Source organism: Echeneis naucrates, chromosome 6, assembly GCF_900963305.1.
Source record: "Echeneis naucrates chromosome 6, fEcheNa1.1, whole genome shotgun sequence".
Lineage (NCBI taxonomy): Eukaryota > Metazoa > Chordata > Actinopteri > Carangiformes > Echeneidae > Echeneis > Echeneis naucrates.
Genome location: NC_042516.1, coordinates 6548403 through 6572128, shown reverse-complemented (window position 1 = coordinate 6572128; position 23726 = coordinate 6548403).

The following is a 23726-nucleotide window of genomic DNA, read 5'->3' as shown; positions in this document are numbered from 1 at the left end:
GCTCCTTGCAGCACTCGCCCTCCTCCCTCCTGCGGTACATGCATGACCCTTGTATCACCATCTGGCCCACACTGGGGACTGCCACTGTCATCTGCTGATAATTACTGTCACCTGCACATTGTGCGGCGCGATAAACACTTGGCGTTACCAGTGGCAAGCCGCGGCACCGCAACGCTTGTTTAGATTGCGTCAAAGCTGGTGGGAGAGAGGAGGAGGGGAGGGGGTCTCGAGGCAACACACAAGGGCTTAGTTGTTGTCTTCCTTTTCCCCAACACCTGGAGCACCTGAGTCAAACTATGCCACACTAATATTGTCCTGTTTGTCATTACTGCCAGGAGTTTTTATTCAAGGGTTTCCCACTTCCATGTTTATACATCTAAATCACTGACCTTTGCTTGCACAGGAAATCCATCTGTGCTGATATACAGTATCTAAATGATAAATACTTCCCTTCAAATATTTATAATGGGATCAGGAAACCACAAGAACATAATAGTTTAAATTAGGCTCATCAGATGCAAGTGGCTTGTTAGACAACATCCAATTTTTTGAAGTTCAGGATACTCTTTTCACACGCTGCGGTGGGTAAAAAAAAAAAAAAAGGGGGAAAAAACCCTAAGGAGTAAAGGGTTGCAATCATAATGATTTAATGATGGGCTTATTCTCAGTGCAGTACAGTATAAATCCCACCAGCAAGAGAATATAGCTTTGTCCCCTCTCGTAGTTTATCCTCCGGTGCTTTTGTCTGTAAATCTGCCAGTGACACTGACAATTATTTGACCCTTGTAAGGAAGTTAAGCTCTCAGCTGCTAAAAAGACAAAGGTTGGGAAGTTTCAAAACAAAGTAATTATGTTTTATGTTTCAAATTCATGTGCAGACTTCCTGTCAGGGAAAATAGGAGCATGTAAAGATGTCCCCATTTTTCCTCCTTACAAAACATATGAAACTATATTATTCATATTTAGAGTCATTTGATTACGTTTGATTAATTATGTTTTAGGCACATATATAATTCATCCCCTCTATGTCTTTAATACCCTTTTTTTAAAAAAATATGTACTTTTCAAGTCATTTAACCATTTATTTAGTGAACTGTGCTTCACTGTTTTGCTATGTCGTTTTTCTGTCATGAACATTCCGGCAAGTTCTTCATTTCTATTGTTAGTATGCATTTCTGTATTTCCACTGGGTGTTAGACAGTTTCATTTTCCGAAGAACGTCCTTAAATATATATAAATAATAGTAAAGATGCTGCAGCAGCCATGCACTTTTTTTTTTCTCCTATTTTTCAAAAGACAGCACAACGCAACATTTGTGGAAACTTCGACTAAGTTTCACGCCTCTGTAAGGTGAGCTTCTCTGATACAGCTGATGGCCACTGGCAGAGCAAAGAAAGAAAAAGTTCCCTCCCAGATGAAGCCCTGTAATGGCTGTTTCAGTTAGTAAGTGACGTTGCCCCCACAATCAAGAATTTTCCCGAAAAGTGCCCTCAAAACAAAGAAGACGCTATGAAATGCCATTCCATCTTGTTGAATTTGATTTTCACAATCATCCCTCCTACAGATGATGTTGTTGCTGAAACGTATCATTCACCGCTCTGATCGACATCCAGTTTAAAAACAGAGGAGGAAAATGCTCTCTGCTGCTGTTGTCCATTTAGAGAGACGTCTCAATTGATCCCACATCTCATGGCCAAAGGCAGAATTCCCGTCTTGCCTCTTACTTCTGCAACACTTCCCTATCGGACTGTTGTCAATCTCAAAATATCAATAGCTCCATATTTCCAGCTGAATTTCCGTATTTTTGCCAAGAGACCAGAGAGATCTTTTACACCTGCAGGACACATTCCACCGTACAGCTCAAATGTCACTCAGAAAATGGAAGCGGTCGAAGTGAAAACAGGTAGGTAGGTCAAATCTCAACAGAGGTAACATAAAAGATACCACATTGATTATAATATTCAAACTATAAAGAGGACTGAACTATGTTAACTGCAAATGATAAAATAACTACACTGCAACAACTTGAACTTTCTCTTTTTGGGAGATATATTAAATGCCAGATATTGACAGCGCATTTTGATTGTTTTGCAGAGGCTGATTCTATTTCACGTGGTCACATGAAAATCACCACGTGCCTGGAAATCACCGGCCACAACCTGACCAGCCCGCTGACCTTTCATTAATGGTTTTTTGTTTTTGGTTTTTTTTTCCTTGACAATTGAAGTGTAGAGAAAATGTCCCTGACTGGGGGTCCTAAACTGTCCCCAGTGGCCTGGGAGCAGCTGATAATTGTGAGCTGGATAGATGTGTATATCAAATAGTTTACAAAATGAAGCCAGCTGTGTTTTCCCTGCATACTGTGGCTTCCTGATACGCACCATTAAACCTTATTAGCTACTTCCTTTAACTGAGATCCTCCTCACCCCGTCTTCCACCCCTCATATTAGCGTTTTTTTCGGTTCCTCCAACTGGAAATTATTTGCTTTATTGTAGAGTGTCAACCTCTCGCTGTAGTTTTCTGACGCGACATAATTGGCACTTTAGAATATAATCATAGATGAGAGCTGTGTGATTGTGGTCTTTTATGCACAAATTTCAGCAGATTGTTGATTACTTTGTCCTGCCTTCACCCCCTTGGTTCCTCCGTGCATTCGACTCATCGCTGATCGCTCTGTCAGTCTGAATATACCTTCTCTCAAAGGTCCTCTCTTCGCCACACCACTCACAAGCCATTAGCTTCGAAATGACTCATAAAGAATCAATTGAAAATGATCACAATAGGGAGTGAATATCGGAGGGGACGCTGCGTGGCTTGTGAACAGATGTCGCCATACACGTTGCATGACAGTCACATTATTGTTTTATACAGACATTACCAGCACGGCCAAATGGGAGAGATAATTGCAGTGACGTTTAGATATGACAATAATTTCTTGGAACGCAAGAGAGGCGAGGAAAAAAGGGTGAGAGGAATCACTCCAAATACGTGGACACGTGGGCCGTGGAGTAGTGCTGGTTTTAACAGAGGACACAACCTCCAGTCATAAATCAGAACTTGCAGAAAAGTGGATGAAATTTAATTTACTGGAGGTTTCCATATGAATCCCAGGCTTTAATAAGACAAGCTATGGAGATGATGTATTACTGGGGGTTGAGCATGTTGATGTAACCCAAAGTTGTTATGGTAATTGCTCCTTGTACCTGGGTGGTCCCTTTGAGAATAGACTGCGTGTTTTGTGCATGTGTGCGTGAGTCAATATGTGCTTGTATTAGTGGGTGTCGGGCTTTTACAATTAATAGCTTCCTATGTGGACAGATATGGTAACAGCAAAATAAGTGCTGCTGTCTAATAGCATAAAGTTGGAGCAGTTAACCCCTGCAGCGCTGGCCAGATTGATGGAAGCCTGTTACAATGGGGCCCTTATCCTGGGCAGGAAGTTATGCTGATGAATGTGAGAACCAGGGATGGGAAGTGACAGTACAACAAGTGATTAGTTATTGCGCCGGGCTGGGCTTTAATTCCTTCCAAAATGTGCTCTTGGCCTAATATAGTGATATCATTTCAACAGATTATTATTAGACAGTTATGCATAATGTGCAATATCATTTACTTTCTCAAAGTAATTTGTTGGCGACATATTGGTAAGAGATAGGAGGGAAGTCAAATTTTCTCAGTCACACAGCATTTTTTCCTACACAACCGAGTAAGTTAATTATCAAATGAAATTTATTTAAATAGCACCAGATCATAACAGAGTCATATCAAGGTACTTCACAAATAGAGCAGGTCTAGACCGAACTCTATGTAGAATAATATGAATGGACCAAACAAATTTCTCCATGAGCAACAACTTGGCGACACTGGCAAAAAAAAAAAACTTCCTTCAAGAGGCAAAAAACTCAGACAGAACCAAGCTCAAGTGTGGAGCCACCTGCCTCGACTGGGTGGGTTTAGAAAGAGCGAGAGGAGGAAAGACAGAGGAGGGGGAGGGAAAACAGCAGAAATGATCATGGAAATGATGCTGCGCTTAACCTTTTCTAACTGTAACTATTGCAGAAGCAGGTGCTGTGCAGGAACATGGAGCAGGGATGATTTAACACATTTAGGATGAGGACAGAACGAGATGACGACAGGACAGGTGTTTCATGTATTATTATTATTATTACTATTATTATTCTTAGTAGTAGCAGTAGTAGTAACGACAATAAAAAATATAAAATAATCATTTGGTTTGAATTTACAATCTCTGTGAGTTAATGCACAGGCTGAAAATATTTATAAAATACAGTACCGGCGTGTCTTTTTTATGCCACCCATTAGGACTTGCTGACATAAGCAGCTCAAACATACAGGTTGCGTTCAATTTTGGTGAACCTTATTTTTCAAGCTGGGTCATTTGATCAGAGGGGTTTTTGCTGTATTAACCAGCAAACCTACACTCTGTATTTCCAATTATGAGTCACATGGAAGCAAATTGAGTTTGCATGAAGATTAATTTGGTTAAAATGATCTATATGAAATATTTCATGAGACAAGGCCTCTGTATATTCAAATCTAATTACCTCCGGATGTAACTAAAGATAAACTAAGGATGATATAACTGTACGGCAGCGTCTTTAATATAGGCATGTAATAAGCTAAGATCCTCTCAGATGGCACATTCATATTCCCATTAAAGAGATAACTAAATCCATTTCCAACAAAGATGCAGACTGAGCAAATATGTAGCATAAAAGATAATATTATGACTTATTGATTGCAACTCATTAAACCTTTTTTTCCTTAGCTTTGTAATTAAACTTTGCACTTAACATAGGACACCCAGATTAATGTGTAACTTAACTATATTGAGGGGGAAACAGATATTTCTTCCCTCTTTCTCTTTGCTGAGCAGTACATGTCCTTGAAGCTTTGCAAAGTGTGATTTGTAAATGAGATAGGCACGTATTACAGACCCTTGGTATTTCTCTTGGCGCCCTGCGATCAATTAAAGCGCGACAATAATAAATGTATACATTTAGAGGGATTTCACTGCGGTGACAAATGATTTTACCCTTGAGCTATTGACATTGTCTGGGAATAAGCTGTGCCTGTCCCTGTTGTGTATTCTGTCTGAGGGTCCCTTCCTCTGCTTGGGGAGTCTGAGGACATGGCAGACACATATTCATCATTAACATGTGAGCATAGATGCACGCTCACACACACACACACACACACACACATGCAAGCATTCTCTGCTTAAGGGGTGAAAAGTCTCAGCCTCCTTTTACATCTCCTGGCTCACAGGTCAAAGGAAAAGTTAGAGTTGATCATTGTTCTAACTTGTAATGGGATTTAGAAAAGAAATATTTGTGCAGTTCAGTTGCTCGCTGATACCATCTTTAGATCAAGGTAATTGGATCCCCTGTAGTCAACTGAATGATGACGGTGAACTATCTTTTTAAGTGGGATGGGAAAATTGAGGACTCTGAGTGGTTACATGTTCTTTGTTGTGCTGGTGACATTTCCTTTTGCTCATTCGTTTCACAGCTCTCTTTTCAAATGTTTGTTTTTTTCGTCTTCCTCCACAGAGAACACATTTACTTCTGAGTCTCACCCACTTTTCATACTTCTTTTTGGATCTGACATGAAAATTGGAAGATATATCTTCTAATCCCCTATTTGATTTTATTCATGGCTTTGATATGTAACCTAGTTCATATGATTGATTGGTTCAGGGGGTGATTGAATCGTAGTAATAGAAGTCATTAAGATGGCAGGGATCTAATATTACCAATCTGCTGGCCCCTGAAAGATCCATCAATAGGTGAGATATTTTCTCGTGCAGAGGAGGAGGGTGGGGGCGGAGGGGGGGGGGGGGGGGGGGGTGCTCAGTGGGTGACACATTTAACATATTTCAATAACGCAATTTTCATGTGGGGCAGGTCAGGCTGTGAGTACAAAGGGCAATAGTGTTGGAGTGTGTGAGTTGAATCGGGGCGTATGCTAAGCAAATCAATAAAACATTAAAGGCGGCATGCAGAGAGCAGCCCATTTGGTACCTGTCTGCCAAGGGCAATGGTCTAGCCACTCAGGAAAGAGAGAAGGATTGGAGTTGCTGGGCTTGAGGAATGCTCTGGCACCGACATAATTGGAAGGTAGTTGCCTTATGACTGCAAATTGGGTTTTTTGCGCTTCATCAATAGGCATTTTGACAAGCAGCGTCCATCACGGCACATCTCACTCTTGCTACGCTGAGCAGAGAAAGAAGCGTTTCAATAATTACATTAAACCTCCCCCTCTCCCCCACCCCCAGCAACCTTCCTTATTGTTGGACAAGAAAAGCAATATGGTATAATTAGGCCTGATTAGGCGGTGGCGGTTGAAGGGTGGTTTAGACACGTTTCCGGTGAGATTTTCAGAAGAATGAAGTTACCATAGCGACGTGGATGTGTATCCATCGGTGCGTAAAGCATAAAGCAAGGCACGTGGGCACGCATAACATCTGTTAACTGAGAGCGAGCCTGCTGTGATAGGTGAACTAATGGCACCCAAATGCAGATGCGTAGCATTTATAGGTGACCCGCTGGAAACGTTATTATGTGTTTCACCTTTGAGCTGCTGGGTAAAAACTACAGAAGCGAGAAGGTCTGTGTCGACTGAATTTAACTTTTTCCTCCTGGCTGGTGGAGCAGGGGACGGACTGATGACTGAGCCATAACTCTTTAGAATATGAAACAATATTGCATCATCACTGCAATATTATAAGTGTACTAACCGTTGAATCTAGGCCTAGAATTTCAGAGATAGGATACCGCTGTTTCTTGCTGGCGTAAATTGCTACAATGACACAAGTCAAAGTCAAAGTATAAATATTGGAAAATTATGGTATGTGAAGGTATCTTGTTTATTTTTGAAGTATTACCATCTTTTCACATATAATTGTTACAGAAAAAAGTCAAATCAACTTTTCAATCATTGCATCTCCTGAGGACAGCGGTGAAACATTTCACAAAAAAATACCACTTCCTAAACCTAACCCTCACTACTCATAACAAGATTCATTTTGTTGTCCTACCTTTTTCTGTCTGCGTAGCATGCAGTTCGAAAGCATGTTCTTTTTATAGCTATGGAGACCATTTTTACTTCAAGTGTAATTTAGAGCAGAAAAAAATATATGTTTTACCGCGTGAACGTCAAAGTTTCCAACTCTAACCCGTCATACAGAGACAAACTCAAAGTTCCCTCAACTACAGTGTACAAAATCTACTGCAGTCAGTGCTGTATATTTTGTACGAGTGACAGGAATTTGATGTTGACAGAAAAAAGAAAGAAAAAAAAAAAAGATTGTTGCTCCCCTATCATCATCATTATTACTGCCTGCTCCCACACAGGAATCCCAGAGCTGAGCACACCATGTTAACACAGCAGGGTGAGGAAAAGTGGGGTCATCAGAGTAAATTATAACACATGGAGATGTAACCCCTGCACTGAACATCACACAATACAAATAGCTGTGGCAGGGGATCAGAGCATGGAGCGAAGCTCACAGCTCGGTCTAAAAATTCCTCTGAACATCAACTGACCGGCCGATGTAATTTTTTTGAGCTGTTGATGTCAGATATCAACAGAAACCCATGGTGTCGAAGTGATACGCTCACAATGGAGCATTAAAGTTGAGAAATCAACTCGCACAATTGTCAGTTCCTCTGGGAAGCGGTGGACAGGGGACTGCATTAACAAGTGGGGATGTTTCAGCCTCGTCGCCCACAGGGAGGGGTGAAGGTTTAGGATTCCACTGTTTCTGGCAGGAGAATGTTAAGAGTATGAGATGGAAGTCTGAAAACATGGAGTTCTTGTTAATGGATGTGTCACCAAATATTACACAATTCTGAGAGAAGAAGAAGAGGAAAATAAAGCCATGAGAAACAAACAAACCAGTCAATCTTCACTCTTTAGTCCAGGGTTATACACATATTGTCTGGAGTGCTGCGAACCCCCCGTCTTTGTGTCTGCATCTTATAAACACAAAACTGAACAAATAAAACAACAGGAAGTGTGTGACAGAGCAGCGCTGTTTGGTGTACGGTTTGATGTGTCATCACATTCAGTTTATGGATGTTTTTGCTCTTGTTTTTGTTTTGAAATTGTGTAAACTTTTTTTGCAAGAAATGTACACAGATAAGTGAATGTTTGGATTGGTGCTTGTTTAGTCAGCCCAGTGTCTGTTATTGCGATTATAATGATGGGCAATAATTGCAAATATCATTTTCATGATGTTGCTACACAGATACGAACGCTGGGGTGATGCAACTGAGATGGGTCCCCCTTAACCCCAAATAACAACCCTAACTAATGAAACTTCATTTGTGACTTCAATGAAACTTCATTTGTTAACTAAAGCAGCTTTTTCTCTTCCTGTCATGCATCGACACTGCCCAGGTTTCATAAAATCTCACGCAGTTGCCATGTGTAATTTTCTTTTGCAGGAATCCCCTGGAAACAAAACAAACAAAGCTCCCCCCCCCCTCCCCAAAATAAAAACAATTATCCTGCTATTTTGGAAGCATATTTCTTTAAAATTGGACAGTCTGGGGAACTGTAATAAACCTAAGTGCTGGAATGAAGAAAAAGCTCCTTTTAAAAGGCGCCCACCTTGAGGAGCATGCCACTGGAAATCCTCTGGCTCTTTTTAATACATCAAAGCAGCAAATTAATCCTGAATACAACACATGTACAGGCAGGTAAATGAAGACAAAGTCACAGTGGACCTAGGCTACATGCCTCTTATTACAGGACCTTGATAAATCCCACCTCAAGCCTTACATTAAATGGCTTATTGGGAGGTGAGGGAGAAACCTATTCTTAATAAGGCTGTCACTTTACAAGGGAAGTGTAGGCAAGAGAAAAATGGACTTAAGAGCACAAAGACAATCTCTGCTTACTTACCACTTACTGGTGGTGCTCCTATACTGTATCACCCAAAGCTAGATGATGCTACTGTATAAATTTTATGGATGCGTTTTAGAGAAAAAACTAGCCAAAAATTAACTTAACTAATTAAAAAATTAGCCAAAGTTTTTCAGAGGGTGGGCAGTTTAGACAAGAAATATGCCAAAAATCATTTTCCACTTAGCCATCTGAATAATGCCAATATAAATCCTCATGAATTAACTCCTTTCCCACTGTGACTAAGCTCTTACTCACTGTCATGACAAAGAAATGCGAAGCACGAAGTGTTGTGGAAGATTATGGTTTGGAGCAATGACTCAGGAGTGGCTGACGTGAAGCTCCAGGATGTCAGAACTGTCAAGCAGCCCTTAATTGCAGTTATTATTCAGTTTTAATTGTTGCATGATGGGGATCAGCAGTTAGTTCTCTAATGAGGGATGAGCAAACCCACATTTTATCCTACAACAAACAAAGGATTTCAGGATCATTATCTCATCAGCAACCTGGTACTGTAAAGAAAAAAATAAAATAAAATAAAGAAAGAATACAGTCATTTAGATGACTGGAATAGAAAGACCTTACTGCAAAGAAGAAAATCCAAAGTTCAAAACAGCTGCATCTTCAGAAACATTTTTATACAACCAGTCATTGTATATTAGTGACACAAGACCATTAAAACAGAGTGGAAATAATTGCATCAGAGTGTGGGTCAAGATGTGTTTCTTATTGTTTGACAGTGTTTGGGAGACACAAGAAGGAGCATGATGTCAAATGGCCTGTATAGTATCATTTTTATGTTTTATCAATAATTTCAAGAGGGTTTTTTTAATCCTCTACAAGCCCTACAGTAATGGTTTTGCTACCAAATGACACCTAATCCACATAGATTTAATGGTGAAGTCATAAATTCTCTTTGCACAGCAGTCGCTTCCTAAACTGAGATCAAACTCCGGCCTGAAACCTTGTGTAGCCGAAAGTGATGCTGGAGACACACTCGCTGTGTGAGGACACAGTGGAAGGTATGAGTTTTGTATGATATTGCTGGTTCAATTGCCAAATCACAGTCAACAGGTCTTGACTCTGTGTATTTTTACTTTTTGAGAAATCTTTATATCTTGCAACGGACAAAAGCAGACACGAAGCTGACTTCTGCAGCTGCCACACACACAACACTTAACTGCTTTGTGTGAGATCTGGACCAAACCTCAGAGTGATGCTCTGTTTGTTCTTGGACAAAGTTGTATGCTTGTTTTTGGAAAGGAAGTTTCACAGATAGAAAAATGATAAATAAACTGACAACAGCGGTCAACACAGAACATGACCCTCAACCAACTCATCAGCACAAAACATGAATAAGTCATAACATAAATTCAATTCATGAACACAAATTGATCGATGGCCTGATTCCCTTTTTCCCAGCGTTGGTCACACTGGCTGCGAGTAGAACATGTTTTGCAGTTGAACTCCAATGATCGAAATGTTTATAAGGACATCAGAACAACACTAGTCGAACATTCTCAACACAATCTATAGCCAATGGGGTTTTATCCGCTGTCGCATTATCACAACAAAGTAATAATGTTTTCATTGTGCCAAATGTTTAAAGAGTTTTCAGAAGCTCACATTTTGAAGGTTTTTGGGTTATTTAATCTCGGACTGATGACAATAAGGAGCGCTGAGGCTCTCCCTGTCATTTGCAGCATTTGCTAAGCAATCGCACAGCTGTTTGTCAGGTTGGCAGAGAGAATCTCCTTATTATATGTAACGTCCCACAACCATCCTGACGCGTGACCTTGATGCTCACCTGGGATGGCGAAACGGTATAATCATCAACCTGAGTCCAAAAGTAACCTTTTTTTTTTTCTTAGAAACATTGTCCGATGATTAGGAGAAGTCCCAAGAAAAAATACATCCTGAATGACCATGTTGGAAAAGAGTTCCATCTCATCCACTTATTTGGATTCAGCTTCCAGTACTTGAACCAAATTTTTCAGGGGGTCAAAGAGAGTATCTCATCCTGGATTTTTTTGCACGTGGTACTCCAGAGCGTGTTTGTGTCATCCTTGACACATCTGTGTAACTGAGGTGACATACTGTATTTTATTCCCAGCAGGGCCAGAAAACAGTTCAATCCCCCAGAGATGACTTCCCTTTGATAGCGCGCTCTGAAAGCTTCCTGTCACTTAGTGCAGTTTGACAGCATCATCACAGCCATTGATCTGTTTGCTTGACTCTGCATTATTAAGATGACAACTGTGTGTGTGTGTGTGCGCGCGTGTGTACACTGCGTGGGTGTCCCAACTGTAATGCATGTCTGAGATCCATTATAACCCGATTAGATTCCCCTCTCCTGGAAGCACCGCTCTGTGACAGAGAGCATAATCTTTAATGGAATTTGTGTGAAATTAAATTATACGAGCATCAATAAACATAACATAATTCAGAAGAGTAAATGGGCTTAATTTATTGGATGGGCAGGCATAATGGCACTGGTGTGTATAGAATGAAGATGTCAGGGGGGACAGGTTTGAAGCAGCGGGGTAAAAAGGGTTGACAAATACATCATCAGTGTGTATGCATGCGCGTGTGCACGCGTGTGTGCGACACTTTAAGCGAGGGAGATGAATGTTAACGATGAGGCATAGCAGGGTCTTCACTGTTCTTACAGTTCTGTGTTTGTCTGCGTGCGCGCGTGCGCGTTCAAAATTCTGAGGCAGGAATTTGGAACAGCAGGAAACTGGCAGATTCTTCATCCACATGAGTGGGTAAAGAAAGTTCAACCTTTTATTAGAGAGGACTGTAATTTAATGGGCAGGGTGCGCACACGGACTGAGAGTCAAGTGAGAGATGAGGACAGGGCGGCAAGGGAGGGGAGAAAGCAAGAGAGAGAGGCTGGCAAAGATTAGATTGAGAGACAGATGAAAAGATAGCAAGAAAGCAATGGGGATGGACTTAGAAAGAGAAAGAGGGGGCGAGGGGGGGTTGGAAAGGCTGGGGTGAAAACATATTGAGGGATGGAGTGAGAGGGAGAGGCTCGGCGTATCTGTGTGTGTGTCTGTGTGTGTCTGTGTGCGCTTTGAAAGGAAGATTTGATGGAGTGCCTCTGCAGCTGTAACAGTCAAGTGTTTGATTGCCCGGCTGGGAATCGTGTGAGGTTGTCATTTTGCGTCTTAACCTTTTCGGGGGAGCTTTTCTTTTTTTGGGTGGGAGGTTAATAATCAAAAATGATCTGCTTCACTAGAGCAGATAAATAGTGTCAAACGCAGCTGGGACAGAGAGGGGCTGACTGGCCACCACAGAGCTAAATTGATGGTTGTAGCTGTAGAGGAGACGGGGAAAAAAGCCCCCTCGCACTACTGTATGACATGAATAGACTTCTAGGTGTCGGGGTATTTTTTTTTTTTTCTGCTCCGTCGTTTTTGTGATGAGCCACAGTCAGAAGCCAGGCAGCGCAGATGTAAAGTGCGTGTCGCACAGGATGTGTGCTGCTGAACCAACAATGCACATTTACAATGATCTTTCAATTTACAAGCTGAGAGGTTGACATTTTTTATTCATTTTTTTTTTTTTTCCCCCTTTCACTCAAGGTTGTGTGCATTTCAGAGCTGCTCGCCCCACTGTTGATTCTGTGTGAGGGATTATGTCATAGTCAGCTACACACACACACACACACACACACACAATAAGACAGAAAAAGGTTCAAGCTGTTGAAGACATATGTCACTGTCACATTTTTTTTTTCCTTCTCCTCCCAGAAGGCCGGACTGTTTTTGAAAGATATACTGTCCACAAAGGCTCTTCTTCTTTATCCCATAAATCTGTTTGTGTGGCGGATAAAAGGAGATGGACTGAGAGGAAAAGAAAAGCAACTCAGTTTACTTTATCATCTTTCACTCACCCCCAGCCTCCCACACCCCCTTGCCCTCACTCCAGCACCAGATTTGTGGCCATAATCGAGGATAACTTACAGTATAATCTTGTTTGTTCCTTTCTTAAATGGAGCGATAACATCTCTCCGGATCACAAGTGGAAGGGCAGCGGGTGGGGGTGGGGGGATAAGAGCAGGGGGTTAAGGGGAGGGGGATTCATGGCAGAGGGAGAGGGAAGAGGAGGAAGCAGGGAGGTGGGACTGTAGCAACATAAGGAGTCCGAAAGGATAGAAAGGCTGTTGCACCTTTTTTCTTTATGTGGAAATCCTATAGCGGTGGCATTTATGACCAGATGCCTGCTTGCTTCCACTCCAGGATTTACTAACCCCCTCACACGGACACACACACATGCACGCAGACTCTCATTGCAGGCACAACGTTATCTTGAGGAAGGGAAGTAATAAATATCATCAATATAAGAGGTCAGCTAAGGTCGATCGGCCAGTAAGATCCCCTGTCATAATTTGTTTAAGGACCTGCATCACAGAGCTGTTTGTGGGATTATCAATGTTGAATGCGGGGCTTTAAATGCAAACAGGTCATTATTCAGTGAAGGAAAGTGACCTTTTGTTAAGATCAGTCACAGTTGTAAGAGTGCCCAGTGACATACGATACACAATGGCTTATACTTACATGACAAGGCATCACTTGTTTATGTTGAATATTTTTGCTGACTGAAATTAGACATTGAATAACACAGTTAATATGTCAATATGATTTTCATCTTCGATCTTCAGATTTATTTCAGTCCATTGTCTGACATAAAGAACAGTATAGACGATGGCAAAACAAGCACTGCATTCAATACTACATCAGTAAGTTGACCCACAAGACTTACATTCTCGTGGGCATGTTGATGTCTCGGCAAAAAGTAAATAACAACTTAGTAAAAAACAGATGTAACAATTAATGAATATGACATGAATGAATGAATGAGTGAATGAATATGTACATTGAAATAATACTGTACATTATATTTCCAAGATTTACACAGAAAATATCCGTGCATCCTGTTGCTTGTCCTTTAAAAAATACTTTGACATTGTGTGTATATATGTGTTCAACGTGGAAAACAAAATAAAACAATATGATGCATTTCTGTTGTCGTCCTGTTGTTTGCAACACGTCAGGGTGATTAGATCTTTTTTCTTACTTATGCGATTTCATTCAAATGGTATTGACTTATGACGCATTTGTTTTCATAGAGTCTGATATTCCTGCAGACAGCTGAAGCGGCGCTCATTAAAGCCTGTTGTTTGTGTGCTGGTTCCTGAGAGAGAAAGGACAGCTCTGAGATGCAGATGCCTCATTGGGAGCACTATAGAAATGTACGCCTTGTTAATTATTTAAGAGGCTGAGCAGGCTCCAAAGCTTTAGTGATAAAGCCGAGCAGAGGCGAGGCGTTGTTTGCAAAAGAAAACCTGATAAAGAAGACCCCAGCCTTGTGCCTGCCAGCCTGTGGACCTCCCCAGCCATACCCCCCCCCCCCCCCCCCCGCCCCATGTTGTGGGTGCGCCTGATGGATGGGTCTGCATTTCTTAAGCTTGGGAATTACCCCCCACCCTAACCCTCCTCACCCCAAGCCCCATCCTCGCTGCACCTTTCTCAGCCTACTCTCTCTCCCTGGCTTGGACAGGTGATACAAGTGTATATTTATTTATTTCCTTTAATACTCTTCTTTATCTCCTTCATTGTTAGTAGGCCTGTGAGATTGATCAATATTTAATTTTCTGGGAGAAGGAGTGGGGAGGAATCAGGGCTGCAGTGGCACTCAGGAAATGGTCCTCCACATTCTGGCTTCATTCTCTCATCCTCTCCCTTTCTTCATCCTCTCCTCATCTCTTGTCTCGTCTTATTTCTCTGCACCCCCCACCACCGCCATCTTCTCCATCACACCTTCTTCCTGTTACTCTGTTAACCACTGTTTCTCCGTGCTGAACAAAAGTGGCCACTCTTCCCCCTGAAAAAGGAAATTTAGGGTTAACCTCTAATCTAATGAAGGATCGTAAAGGGAGTTGCTGTGCCCTCTTGCAGGAAGGGCCTTGCTCTGAACAGAGCCCTTTGGCGACCTTTGACCCAATATAGTCATTGGCCAGTGCTTGAATATGCTTTGTAATGACTGAGCAGTCTAATCAATGAATCATTTTTCACTTTGAGGACCGGGAGGTCTCTCGTCGTGCTGTAAGCAGAAGAGAAGCGCACAATGCATGGGCAGAAATAAAGAAGAGGCTGCACGTCGTCATTGTGTATGTTTTGTTCTAAATCTGGTGACAGTCTGAGAAGATGCTGACACTCGCTGTGGTCTGAAAATGAAAAATTGGAAGCCTAGCCCTGCCAATAAAGCGATGAGGCAACTGCTTAGTCAGGTTCAACTAATCATGTCTTTTTGTCAATGTATTTGAAACGAGCGAATTGTCGTCAATGACATTAGCCATCATTGTCTTGACCCTAAAGCCCTCTTTAATTAACCCATACATTTGATTTAATGCCTTTTCTTTAGTCTTTTCTTCACTCTTCTTCTTTTTTTTTTTTTTTTTTTTTTTGAGACACAGAAGTTACATGCTGGGAAGATTAGAAACTAAAATCTATGCTTTATGTGAAATGACTTTAAATGTTTAGATAAAAATCAGTCTAAGGTCACTGAAAGGCATCAAAGGAGCAAACACGTGTTGTGGAAAAGAGCTGTGTTTTTTGTTTTTTGTTTTACTTTCCGATGCCATTTTACAGAGGAATGTTAAATGGCTCTCAGTGAATTGAACACATTCTCACTGCCAAAAAAAAAAAAAAAAACAGAAAAAAAAAAGCGAAGCATCCTTGCATTATCAGAGTTGCAGTACACTAGATGATCATGAAAGGGAGCTGATAGTTTTGACTGCAGGCCATTGAGACTCACTGTAGATAGAGGGCAGTGCCACCACAGCTCTCATTATGCCTCCGCGACCCCCCCTTCCCTTTGCCCCTTTTGGTAATCGCCACCAGAAGGGTGCAGGAATTTCTCCACACGTGCGGGTGGTTTCTGGCTCGTTTCAACCTCTGCTTCTCATTGAGTGGCGAGGAATTTACATTTTCATACACAGCAAAGAGAAATTGCTCTCGCAAAGTTGTTCCTGTCTCAGAATGCCTGGCTCGCTTTGAAATATCCACTCTCAGGACTTTGAAAGTGAGTGATAAAATGTTATCAGGGAAGCAAGAAAAAAAAAAAAAGAAAGAGCGAGAGAGAGAGAGAGAGAGAGAGAGAGAGAGAGAGAGAGAGAGAGATTCTTTTTTAGGTCTCAAACTCTCATTCTCTCTGAAGTGGCTGCAGCCAGTTTTAGCTCTGTGTATCTGTGATCCACATAGCTGACTAATAGTGTCGTGCAGCATGTGGTCTCGGGGGCTTCAGGCCATGTGTTGGTGTTAATGCCGGAGCCCTCACAACACCTGTTAGGGGCAACAACAGCATCCACGCAGTGATCTGCTGTGGTTGCCCTGCTTAAACAACCTGACTTACTCTGACTGAGAAATGTCGTAATGGAGAAATTATTTCAAAACCATAATTAAAACATTTTTATTGAGTCACCATTGTGTGCTTTCGTTTTCCCTGGAAACATAAGCAGATCATTTCGTTTCATCTAATTTTACTCGTTCAAGACAAAATTTTAATGCAAGCGGCAGGCAGAGGAGAGTTGCAAAGCAACTTGCGAGTGAGCGACATCACTAAAGCGTCAGTGCAGCAGGACACACAAGTACTGAGTATCTATTTACTAACTTACAAATAACGTTGTTGTAGTTTTTGCTGTCTCTGTTGATAAAAGAAGAAATACTCGTCTTGGAAGGTGATGTAGGTCCTCCTTGTCAGAGGGCCTTGCTTTTATGTATTTATTTATTTTTTTTGGACACTTTGATACTCACGCCCACATTAATATCAATACTTTGCCTTCAGAAATGACCCATATGTGCATTTTATCATCAGGTGCATCTTTGGCTGCCACTTCAGTCCAATTATAGATTGGTTTAATTTGGGTAATAAGGTACTGGGAAGTCAATGGCCAGGATCAAATAAGAAGCTGCTGGATTAAGGCTACGGAAGAATCAAGGTTGAACGTTGGTAAGAGACATGAGAAAGTCAGCCAGCTTTCACGGTGTTCAAAATTTGGACTGTCAATTGCAAAATGACAACACATTGTTGTGAACATAGTTCTGCTTGAGGGGTTTCAATAAATTTCTGAAAGGAATATGGAAGGAGTGGAGGAAAATAACGCGGAGTTCCCCGTAAGTGCTGAGATCAAACATAAGCAAACACAGTTACTAACTTGATGCACCTAACATGTCTGGACCAAACTGGCAGTTTGAGAGAAATAAATTAAGATCATTTTAAGCATTGGAACAAGTGATTAACATTGCTTCCCTTTGCTGTGTTTTTCCAAAGTTACCTTTGGCAGGTATCACAGTCACAGGTTGTTGTTTGTCCTATTGATTTATTGCCAAATGTCAAGAAAGCAGTTCTTAGATTGGAGGTAGAGAGAGGGAGACACTTGAGTTTTGACAAGTAATGAAGAAAATCCTTAAATCAGACCATAACAGGAAATTTATATTAACGAACACCAATCTGTGAGATGCGAGTTCTAGCCAGGGAGTTCGGTTTAGACGTCACTATGGGATTGTATCATTTCTCTAATGGTGGCAACTGAAAGGGTCAGTGCTGCTTACCTTGTCCAGGTGATTCATCTCAAGACTTCCTCTTTTTTGGAGAGACCCTAGAAAAAGAGAGCAAACCGGGGCACCACTACTACACCTTACTTCACAGAGTCAGCACTGATGGTGGTGTTCAGCCAACCAGATGCTGGAAAGAGAGTTTCCCTGCTGGGAAGAAAAACACATTAAATCATATCCATTCCTTTGACAACTTGCCCTTTGTCTCTTCTCTCAGGTGTCATTATGTAACCCTCTGAAACCACCACACACAGCTTTACAAGATGTTATGACCTCTTAAACAGTGGCACTTTAAACTATTCCTCTCCTGCTTAGTGGCCCGCAGAGGCCAAGTTCTTGCCAGGGATTATCAAAGTTAACAGAAACTTAATGGGTCCAGGGAGACTGGTAAAGACCCTACCAGGGCCAGGTAGTGCCGTTCTCCTGCTACCCCTCTCAATCCCAGATGCAGGGAGGCTGCACATCCAAGCACCGGCTAAATAATTAACAGATGGCCACAACCAAATATAGCCAACCTCAGTTCATACTACAAAGGGACCCCAAAATGAAATGATAGGGCATTAAAGGGGGACTTACAATTTGCAGGTCAAAATGTAATAGGAACCCTTCCTTTTGCAAATTGAAAATTAACCTTTGTCGGTACTGAATTATTCACAGCTGAAATCGTACATCCACGGCAGCCTTTTTTTGGCCAGTGAAGAAAAAGCTGTAGGGGGGAAAATGGGAAATTGATGGTGACGAAGTCAGATCGTATTTATGACTCTGGGGTTTTTCTCCCATTTGTCTCCCCTCTTCAAGACCTACTGCAAGTCAAGAACATCAGGAGCACGAGGCATTTGAGTTCTTTGAGTTCTGCGGCTCCCATGCTGACATTTTATTTCCATCACATATTGTTTTTTTTTTTTTTTTTTTTTTTTTTCAAAAGCCTGTTTCACATCCCAAAGCTCATAAATCAAGCTGTCTACACCTGACTATACGGTATGAGGGGTTTTTCTCGACGCTTCTGTTTGCAAAACAAAATGCCACCCATTTTTCATAGAATTATGAAATCCAAAAACAAATGAGTCAAGGTCCAGTGTATTTCCCCTCATGGATTAATGCATTTACACAAATAGGCTGGCCTCTTTTCACTGTTTCTGGAGGATTAATCCATGTTCTAAACCCCCTTTGCAAGAAAAGGCTTATGATGCCAACCTTGTCATATTCCGCAGCTGTCAGCGAAATGACCACTGTTCCGGACCAAGCTGGTAAAGTGGCCTATTCATTATCCTAATCTCATTAGTTAAGATCTGTTAAGTCGAGATTGGTTTTAATGCATGCTTTTCCCTTTTAATTATTGGCCATAAATACATTGCAGTGCATTAGGGTCCTAGGGCGAAGAGCAGAGCAGGTCCTAATAGATTAGGAGGCAAGCAGGTTATCTAAATGTACATATCTAACTAATCATGCATCAGCCACGGACAGCATTGTAACATCAATTGCAGTTTGACATTTGACCCCAGCTCTGGCCTCTCTGATGTCCAGGCACATAAAGGTGTCTGCAACGCAGACAGAGAAGGAAAACTGACGTCACCATCTCTCACCCCCTTTGTTTCCTGTAACGATTAGCACTGTAACAATATTTCTAAACGCTAAGAGATTCTTTCTAAATTGCTCCATGGTTAATCATGTTACAGATTAAATCATTTGGGGATAAGCTTTGAATACATGAATAAGCAGCGCACTATGCTGTATGTCAGCCTGCCGCAACGGTGATCTCATGTTGAGGTGACTCAGGGGGGCGAAACAAGGGGGGAAAGAAGCAGGATGTCTATTTCCATTCACTCTGCTCTCAGCTGGTTTTCTGAGTTTTCTTTCTTTTTGGCATTTTTGTCATTTTCTTTACTTTTTTTTTGTTTTTTTTGTTTTTTTTCTGCAGCACTTACACTCAGACAAAGTCTCAGTGTTGAGAGGGAAGAGTGCAGTGGATGTTACTAGTTATATTATAATTGCTTTCAAATCTACTGTCACTTAATATAATCCTCCTGTGTCTCAATGTGATTTTCACTGAAAATGTAATTAATATCAGTTAAGGTCGATTCTGTACTGGATCTTGATTTATCTGCTTTCAAGTTGACAGAAATCACTTGAAATAAAAACAGCCCCGTGCAGGATTTTCAGTTTAAATGTAAGCTGTCCTGACTTTTTCACGATGAAGTCCATCTGGAAGGAAAATCATCATTTCAATTTACTGAGCTATTAGTTACATCTGTACAATCTGGTGCAAGTTAATGCAGCAGCTCTGCTTTTGTCATATTGTCTTTTTTGACCATCAGCCACGGTCAGAAAATGGGTCCATTAAATATATTTCAAAGTCAGAGTTAAAGGCAATATTGGTCTGGACTTCATTATAATGAACAGCGTTCCTCATTTTTGTCTTTTTTATTTACATACACAAGTATAATCCCAGTCTTATCTATGACTTCAGCTAAATTAATTACCATTACCACCAATGACAGAATACATTTATTACAGGCAAAACAAAACTCCCAGACATGGAAAACAAATACAGGTTAGAAAAAACTTGACTTTATTAAGGCATTATTATTTGTAACACACTGAATGAAAACAAGAAATGAACAGAGCACAAGTTCATATTGCCTTAAAAACTATCATCCTCATTCTCCAGCTGGTGATTTACAGTGGAAAGTTGAATTACAGCAAATCTTAAGCTATGAATATGGCCAACATGAAGGGAAATGTGTTTTCGCTCTGCAGCTGATGAATCAGAGAGGAAGGAGCTTCGCTTAAGCTGGAGCTGATTTCGTCCGTACTTGCCATTGTCACTGCAGCGTGAGGCTACAGAGCAGCTGCTGCACACCATCGGACAATCGCCCCCTCACTCCTCATCCAGTGACAGACACACAGAATAAGGACTATTGTCTCGTCCAGCACATATCCGTAACAGAATACAGTGTGGTTGTGTGTGAAATCAGAGCCTCAGTGTTACTTAGCCTTAATGACTGGCTACAGAAAAGTCACCAGTCACACTGTCGTTAAGGCACATGTGTAATGCGTGTCTCTGTGCTCTTGGGTCTTTTAGCCGTATTTCCTGTCTGTGGCGTGTTCGCAACAAAAACTCGCCTTTTAAAAATCATACAAATTTGAGTGGCCGTGCTTTCCCCACGAGGCGACCAACGTTTGTCCTGCCGCCGCTGTGTTTTCACCACCAGCATGTGTACGTTAATTTAATAAGCTGCTGAAGAGATTATGAGGTTTCAACATCATCGTATAATTAGATCTCTGCTCGAAAATGCACACGCAAAAATACGGCAACAAGCAGGTGATGCATTCAGAGTGTTCCCCTTTAATCCATTCCATTACTGTATGCGTGACAACACGTTTTTATGTGTGTGCATAGCTCTATTACAACCCCTGCATCATCATTATCAGGCCATGCCATACATTATGGTCTAATTCAACTGAGGCAGTTTTTGCTTGGTTAACATATATGGATGGATGTCTGGAGAGCAGCAGGTCATAACAGTCATATTGTATGGGCCATATTAGCGAGTCAATAAGAGCCCAGGGCAGGTTGATTTAATTACACCAATAGCCTGATTACACTGCTTTGCCTGGAGTAAGTACAGACTATATGTCATATTCATAACAATGGTTCAAATGATGAACAGGTCACAGTCGTATCTCTTTGCGGTTTGTTATTGCTAATCATTCTGGTAAATGAATGTGTGTTGATGTGTGGTCCTGCTGTGCCTGTGGTGCCTTTTTTTTTTTTTTTTTTTTGACAAATATATATAAAGAGAGAGACAAAAAATGACTGCAGTATAAGATCTGATAAAAAAAAAAACAAAACACCCTTATCCAGTCTCTGCTTATATGCTACTCAGAAATGAATTGAATATCTGTGTTGCTTTGTGACACATGACAGTAAACAAAGGCGTGCTTAAATGGCACCCTGCAGCTCCTATAATCATATCTCCTGAAAGCATGTTGGGAACAAAACTGACATGATTTGCTTTGTTTTGCTCTCAGACTTAATGAACTATCCCAATCAAAGCAAACTTGACATTTAGTCATTTTCTTAAAATACGTGAATAAATAAATGAACAAGGTCAACGTTTGCATTGCCTTTGTTTTAAATTATGTATTACACCCCAAACCTTGCACTTAAACACAACACAAAATAATTAATTTGGAAATGTTATTTAGACATAATTTACATATAAATGTGTTTGTATTAAAATAAAATAACCATAGTGATAAATGAGCCCCTCAAGACTACAATTTACAATTAAAATGTTAAATGTGCTGATTACATTTAAGAGCAATTTCATCTTGACCTTTCTTTATCCAGAGAGCATTTTGGCCTCTGAACTGAAATTTCATCCCTTCTGTTGCCGCTAATATTACCATGGTTTACTTTTCATCGTACATTACTACATTAAATACAGTATAAATACTGATACAATACAATACAATACAACACACGAAAAACTAAATTGGATTAATCAGGCTTGAAAAATAGATGTCGGATATTATTATCATATTATTGTCATAACACATTAAAGTAAGTTCCTCTTTGATTTCAGTTGCAACTGTAGTTGTTGATTAGGCTTCTTTAGACTGGACTTATGGAAAGGTTTGTTGTTGTTGTTTTTTTTTCTCATAATCAGAGCACACTTATAATAAAAACAACAGGCAAAAAACTAAAAATGCATGACATGAAATTAGGAAAACCTTTTTGGTGTGTGTATAATTCATGTTATTGTTTTGTTTTTGTTTTTTTTTTAAGTGTTACAATCCTGTAAGGTGTGATAAATGTTCCAGTCAAAAAAAAAAAAAAAGTTACATATCCCATAGTGCAAAGTAGCTCTTGTGTGAGCAAACATAGCCATATCTCACTATTTCTGACAGACTCATATGTGTCAAACCTTTTCCACATGGTGGCAGCAGAGCATTGGACATTTTGCATGTATATATATTCTGCTTGTCCCTATTGGTGTGTGCTTATAGCTGTGCATGCCCACACTGTGTATGCCATCGCATGTTTGACAGTGCTGATCCGAGCCATGCTAATGAAAGCTGCCGTCATGGCTGACACAGACTGACACCAGGACAAGAAAAAGACCCTCTTCTCTCAAACGCCTCCATTTCTGCGCCTTAAAATAGACCCACGTAGCCTGCTGCATGTTTATTAGTCATGTATCAGACCAGCTGCTGATGGACGCAGATGCTCATTACCAGTTAGTGTTGCTTCAAAAGAGACCAATCTGTGCTCTCTGAGGTTCGTCACTCAGGAGCAAACCTGATCAAGCCATAAGTTTAACTTGAATGGGAGATGTTGCACATCATATTTGACTGAATCAAAAGACACCTCTCACTAAAAGAAAAATGTTCCTGATCATATCAGTGTGCATGCAGGATAATGGGGGTATTGTACTAAAAGTGCAGAATGTTCCCATGAGAGTTTTGCTAATAATAATGTCTTTTATTTCACTCTCCTCTCCAGGTATTTTCTCAGTAGGTTAAGTTACCTTATATCTGCATAAGTAGCACACATCCTTTTTTTTTCCCCCTTTATTGAGATATGTGATATTTAGCAATTGAGCAATTTTACATAGCCAGGCCTGAGAGGCACACATGCTCTCCTTCCATCCTTCCATGCATGACATCACCACATCTGCTTATAATTAGAAGACACCAAATGGCAGCAATGGATATATGAGCAAAATATTTGAATTTCAACCACGATCACATTACCCTTATTTCACACGGTCTGCCTCTGTGGAATGTAGCACGCTGCTGTGTTTCCAGCGGCGGGATCAGCCACTGAGCATGATGGGCAGGATGCTGAGCAGAACAGAGCAGGTCTGTACAGTTCGTTCACAGTCTGAAGAAACGCAGAGCAGTCTGTCTGCAGCTGCAGGTGCTTTCTGTATAAGAGGCCTCAGCATGCAGTGATGGAGGGCTCTACTGTGTTTTAATTAGACATAGCAAACAAGTGTGATCAGTGAAGGACAGGTTAAAAATGAAAATCCTTAACCGGTGAAAAATAAGTTGTTGTGTTTTTTTTGTTTTGTTTTGTTTTGTTTTTTTTTATCAACAAATGCTGGGTAAATGTGACAGGTAATAATGACCACGCTCCCCACCAGATGGTGCAAGGGTCCATA